This window comes from Solanum dulcamara, chromosome 4 (assembly GCF_947179165.1).
Source record: "Solanum dulcamara chromosome 4, daSolDulc1.2, whole genome shotgun sequence".
Taxonomy (NCBI): Eukaryota; Viridiplantae; Streptophyta; class Magnoliopsida; order Solanales; family Solanaceae; genus Solanum; species Solanum dulcamara.
Window position 1 is genome coordinate 30,866,596 of NC_077240.1, and position 6,961 is coordinate 30,873,556.

At 32.0% G+C, this 6,961-nt stretch overlaps 1 pseudogene; it reads right to left on the reverse strand.

Annotated features, from left to right (window-relative positions):
* Positions 1-512: 512 nt before the first annotated feature.
* Positions 513-2,550, reverse strand: LOC129884167 (uncharacterized; annotated as a pseudogene).
* Positions 2,551-6,961: the final 4,411 nt, after the last annotated feature.

The following is a 6,961-nucleotide window of genomic DNA, read 5'->3' on the forward strand; positions in this document are numbered from 1 at the left end:
ACTAAGGAGATTAGGGTGTAAGTCAGGAAATGATCCACACATTAGGGATGCAAATTGCTAGTTACTTGTCATACTCGTAAAGTCACTATTCAACAAAAAAAAAAACAATTTTTTAAAAGCAAATCGAGATATTAGAAGTACCAACAGATTTATTTTAGTAAAGATAGTCTTTGACTTATCTATTTTAGGAAGAGTTATACAAGTTATCAATTTTTGGAAAAGTTATAAAAGTCATAATCAATTTTCTTATTTAGATAATTTGTGTGTAATTGCATTAACATTTCTTAAGTTATGCATATCTGTGGGTCCCCATTTGTTGCATTAACACTCATAATCTAAATTTTTTAATCTCACATCTCTTTGAAAATAAATATCTCAATTTCTTTTGAGACATAATTGCATATTAGTTGCAATAGTACTCAATTGGAACATTCTTTCTATTTAAATAGTGAATTAAAGAAGGTAACTTCACATTTTGGTGTATAGGATAAACAAAAGAAAAGTTTAATGTTTCAATCTTTACAGAGTAAATACAGAAGCATTCCTGCTGGATCAAGCTCCCAGAAACCTCGCAAGCTGCCACCTCTTTCTTCTGTCAAGCGAAAAGCAGGAATTCGATAAGAGAAACTGAGATGCTCGGATACATATATTTTCACTATTCCATCAGCCTCATCTTCTTGTTCCACTTGAGGCTTGTAGACAGACTTGAAGCCTTCTACCCATACTAACAACTTCACGTCTACATACTCATTGCAAACATCCACTATTTCAATAATCTCATATTCGAAATCTTCTAGTTTATTACCTTTCAGCTGAGCATTCCAGTTTTTTTATTTTGCCCAAACTTCACCTTTTACGGGAAAGATCTTGTATACACCCTTCTTCAAACGTTCCACTGCTACTACATGTGAAAACTTGTTGGTTACAGTATATTTGTTCAGCTTACTGTTTCGAAACTTAAACAGTCCACAACCAATTGGCATTGTTTTATCATGCCACTGTATTGTACTTTTAAGGAGTGGACAAGCATAAAATCATGCCACATGCAACACAAATTCAGGGAGAAGATCTATCTTCTTTATCTGTCCATAGTACCCGGGCAAGTCATCTTCATCGCTGTATATCGCCCAATATTGACCAATTTGAAACTTCTCTGGTGATCTCTCAGCAGCAAATCTATAGAATTCAAGTTCAGGAACCTAATTAGGTATTGATGCTGCCCAGTTTTTTATAGAATTTACAAAATCGATGAAATTAGCCGTCTCTCTTTTGTCTATGGATGAAGAAGAAATGTCTACTTGGTCGGTAGGTAAGAAAGCAGGGTCTAGTTCAAAGGATCCTTTGGGAACATCATGTCTCTCCATCCCTGTCATCTTAGAACAAGGAATTCAATGAGTGAATCTAAACATATCCTTTAAGAGAACTAGAAATGGGTCTCCTATTCGATCGAACAGACAAGTAAAGCCTTTTACTTTACCCAAGTATGCAACATGCACACCAATAGCATCATCATAATCTGACAACACCTCAACAAACTTGTAGTTGAACTTTTTATGGCTGTCAAGATGAGAACACTAGTTCATATCCCAATCTTTAAAGATGGCCCATGTTTCTCCTTTCAGTGGAAATATCATTATTGCATCATAGATGTTTTCATTTATGTCACATGCCAAATGTGAGAACATAGGATGGTCTTCAGTTTCTTCTGAGTTACCCAGTCTGAACCTACCACAAGAAGCTGAAAGGCCCTCAGATAGCCATTTGGCTTCATTTTCATTCAGCGGATCCAGCTCTAACCAGGTTATGCGCAACTTAAACGCAGGGAATAAAATCTTCCTGATGACTGCATAGAATCTAGGCATGACATCCAGTGTATCATAAACAGTCCATACTTGCCCAACCTTAAAGCAGGATTCGTCCTTGTCTTTGTCAAAATCACTAAAATCTGGATATGCAGATTCAATTGTTTCCTGCTCGGTCATAGTAGAAGGCCCTACATATGAAGGAAGATCAATAATTCCTTTTGCAGTCTTAGCTTCCTGCTCTGTGTTCTGCAAGCTCTCTTCAGAGGACAAACAGTCCTTTAATTTCCTTTCCTCCCCATTGAGAATTGATGCATGAGACAAATGCTGAACCTCTGACTCCTTAGTAGGAGAGGGATATCCAACCCCCTTAAATCATTTAGAAGCATCTTCTTCTTCATCTTCATCACTTAGATTATCGTAGTAAGTGACATGTTGTCTACGCCGCGTAGATCTTCGTTGGTTTTCCTTAATGAGATATTGAAAATTCTGCCCAGGCAGATGAGCACCCACTTCAAAATTTGTATCTTCTTTGGAGTCTATGCTTGTTGATTCTGTTGATATCTTCTTTCTATTTTCCCTCCTCTCTTCAGCAATCCCTCTATCCTTGATCGCCTCTACTTTGTTGCAGTCCCACTCCTATGTTTACCAGTAGAAAGCAAATATTTAAGAAACTGTAATATTCACCTCAGTTGTTAACTAAGAAAGAGAAAACTAAATTGATTACTTGTTGAGAAATGGTAGACATTTTCTTTTTAATAAAAAAAATTAATGAGAACGGGCAAGGGTATTAGCATTTGGCAGTGGAAAGGAAATATTGAAAAGGGTTGCCAAGAATGGGGTGAGTTTGATATCATAATCAATTATAGTATCATTTCATCTAATGAAAACACAATTCAACCCCAAAGTGATCAATAACCAGTGTGATTTTACAAGTGGATATGGAATGGCAGAATGTTAAAATATAACAACTTTCGCAGAAATTAATTAACAGGCAATGTACTTAGTCAAATTCAAGAAACAAAGAGGCAATAAAAAAAACTTTTCATCTAAAACATAGACTCGTTTAAACTTGCACAGAAATCTATATTCCCCAATTTTGGGGGCAAATTAGGTTAGGACATTTTCTCCAAATATGTCTATAGGGGAACAATTAATGTGTGATGTTTTTGCACAAGTAGATTGTCTTGATGAGTAGGAATCAAGAAGGTTAGTAGTTCTATTTTATTTTAGTTTAGTTTATGAGTAGGAGTCAAATGATAAATTTTATATTAATTTAATTTGATGAGTAGGAGCAGGAGGATAAATTTTGAATTTTAGTTCTTTGATATTTTCTTAAGCATTTAATTTGATGAGTAGGAGCTAGGAGAGTAAATTTGGAATTTTATTTAATTTAATATGATGAGTAGAAGTTAGGAGGGCAAATTTTAAATTTTAGTTCTTGTGATATTTTCTTAAGTATTTAATTTGATGCGTAGGAACCATGAGGGTACATTTCAAATTTTAATTTTATTACTTGTGATATTTTCTCAAGTATTTAATTTGTTGAGAAGGAGTTAGGAGAGTAAATTTGGAATTTTATTTAATTAATATGATGAGTAGGAGCTAGGAGGTCAAATTTCAAAATTTAGTTCTAGCAACATTTTCTTAAGTATTTAATTTGATGAGTAGGAGCTAGGAGAGTAAATTTAGAATTTTATCTAATTAATACGATGAGTAGGAGCTAGGAAGCAATTTTCAAATTTTAGTTCTTGTGACATTTTCTTAAGTATTTAATTTGATGAGTAGGAACCGAGGGGATAAATTTTGAATTTTAGTTCTTGTGATATTTTCTTAAGCATTTAATTTGATGAGTAGGAGTTAGGAAAGTAAATTTGAAATATTATTTAATTTAATATCATGAGTAGGAGATAGGAGGGAAAATTTCAAATTTTAGCTCTAGTGATATTTTTTTAAGTAGTTAATTTGATGAGTAGGAGCCAAGGGGATAAATTTTGAATTTTAGTTCTTGTGATATTTTCTTAAGCATTTAATTTGATGAGTAGGAGTTAGGAGAGTAAATTTGGAATATTATTTAATTTAATATCATGAGTAGGAGATAGGAGGGAAATTTTCAAATTTTAGCTCTAGTGATACTTTTTTAAGTATTTAATTTGATGAGTAGGAGCCAAGGGGATAAATTTTGAATTTTAGTTCTTGTGATATTTTCTTAAGCATTTAATTTGATGAGTAGGAGTTAGGAGAGTAAATTTTGGAATATTATTTAATTTAATATCATGAGTAGGAGATAGGAGGGCAAATTTCAAATTTTAGCTCTTGTGATATTTTTTTAAGTATTTAATTTAATAAGTACGAGTCATGAGGGTAAATTTCGAATTTAAATTTTATTTAATTTGATGAGTAGGAGCCAAGAGGTTAAATTTTGAATTTTTTAGTTCTTTTGATATTTTCTTAAACATTTAAATTGCAAAGTAGGAGCTAAGAAAGTAAATTTGAAATTTTATTTAATTAAATATGACGAGTAAGAGCTAAGAGAGCAAATTTCAAATTTGGGTTCTTGTGATATTTTCTTAAACATTTTATATAGAAAGAATGTTATATCTAGATTACTTTTAGAAATTACATTACTCTTAATAGTTGCAACTTTTAAAATTTGTGAAATTTTCACATGCAAAAGATCAAAATTGAGTATTTTTAATTAATTAAAAATTGAATGTTCTTAATAAAATATTGTAAGGATTAATATCACGGTTTATTGCTATTTCAGGAGCTAAAAAGAAATATATTACGTAAATTTCATGTAAACTTATTGAAAATATTTTAATTCCTTCTTGAAAGGTATTTTCTCTTTTATTTAAGTTAGAAATTTCATCCCCCCCCACCCCCTCAAATTTTCCTTTGGAGCTTTTGGAATGCAATTTTGAAACTTTATAATTTAATTTCTATTTGAAAATGTTTTAGGTTTATTGTATCTTATGTAGTGGATGAACTATCTTTACTTTTGTATAAAAAAATATTTGTGGTATATTTTTCCTTTAAAATTTCAAGATTAATTAATTTTCTTTTATGTGTTATCTTAAAGAAATACATCTTATTATTATTTTATATATCTTCTTTGATTTTTTATTAATTCACGTGAAATATATGTGCGCGCATTTTTTTTCTTTACGTATGTACGTTAACTCTTTATCCTTATTGAATTATTTTTTTATTCGATATCATGTAATTGTATTATACAATTATTTATTTTTTGTTAATCATGCTTCTACATATTTATGCATGCACTCTTGAAAATCTCTATGAACTAACACACAACAATAATTATTTTAATGAAATGTTTTCTTTTGTCCGGTAAACTTGACATTTCTTTGACTTATTGATATATCTAACAATTGGTTTACGGAAAATATTGCACTCCATTTTCTAAACTCTATTTTAAATAAAAGTTATCGAACAAATTTTCAAAGCAAATTGAGTTATTACAAGTACCAATAGATTTTTTTTGTTTAGTAAAGATAGTCCTAGACTTATCCATTTTTGGAAGAGTTATAATTTATAAAAGTTATACATTTTTAGAAGAGTTATAAAAGTCATATTCCATTTTCTTCTTTATTTAATTTGTGTGTAATTGTGTAATGACCTTGAAGGTCATTTTTAGAATTTTTTACAAAATGATCATTTTGCCCCTTCTTCTAGTTGTCCCAAGTCATTTCTGATTAGTATCAAGTGTTGGTTTTGAGAAAATTCTATGAAAAAACTGGGTGTTGAAAATTTTGAGTTTTCATAAGCTTTAAGTTTTCAAAAATGGTATTTGGGGTCAACTGGAGCTACGAGTCTCAAAACGGAATTCCATCAATTACAGCAGCTCCGTAATGGGGAAATTGTTCTATGAGATTTACGGAATCAGAATTGGAGTTGTAACGAAGATTTGAGGTCTTGAATTGGAAATTTGATGAATCTTTTGCCAATGTTTGACTTTGGTCAACTTTTGGAGTTCCAATGCTTGGAATAAAATTCTGACGACTTCATTGGCTTCGGGGAATGATTTTTGGTCTAGAAGAAGTGTTGGTTTAATTTTTAGAGGTCCCGAGCCCGTTTTGGTATTTTGGAGGCCTAAGTTAGTTTAGTTGCGACTTTTTGAGTTTTGAATCAAAGAGACCTCGAATTCGAATTTCGATGCTTCCATTGAGTCCTAAACGTCGAAATTAGTATGGTAGCATATAAAGTTTGTGTGCTCAGAATTCCGAACAAATCTTGCGAGTCGATTTCGAGATTTGAGACTTGGTGAAACTATTGTGTTATCTGCTATCTAGTGCAAGTGTTTTTGTTCTACGCTAGCGTAGGCCTAGTCGCGATCGTGAAGAGTTGTTTGGTTTGGTAACGCGATTGCGAGGCCTTTTCCGCGATCGCGATGATCACATCTAATGAGTTGACCAATTTCTCTTCGCGATCGCAAAGGGGGACACTGCGATAGCGATGATCAAGGTCTGGGCAGACTCAAAATTTCCAAAGTCCAGATTTTATTCCATTCCACCATTTTTGAACCCTAGAAGCTCGGTGGAGGTGATTCTTTGGGGGGGAGGTTTGAGGCAAATCGATTGGGTACGTAATTTCTATTCAATTTTGTTATTACCCATTAATTATATATTATTTTTAGCCTCTAAATCATGAATTTTTGAACTCAAATCTTGGGGGTTTTCAAGAAGACCAAAATTCTCAATGTTTTAATGATTATAAGTTGGCTTTAAGTCCAAATTCAATTCTGTTTTCACTACTAGGATCTAAATACTTCAAGGATCATTTTCATGTAAACATTTGAATTTCTGTTCGTTTTTCAAAATTGGGTATTTTGGGTTGTTTGGGTCAGATTTGGACTCGGTGTTCAAAATATCAAATTGAATATCGTTAGACTCGTATTCTTATTGGAATTATATTTTTGAATAGATTATCTTGATTCAGAACGTCGGCGTAAGGCTAAAGCTCAAATTTTGGTGTAGTCTAAGATTGAAATCGAGACAAGTGAATTTGTAAACCTATGTTTAAGCTTGTAGGATCATGTATTTGTGTTTTACGTGTTTGAAATTAATGGAAAGTGACTTTGGGGATTAGTTGAGATTATTTGATGTTCAAATGGACTTGATAATGAATAAGGGGGTAAT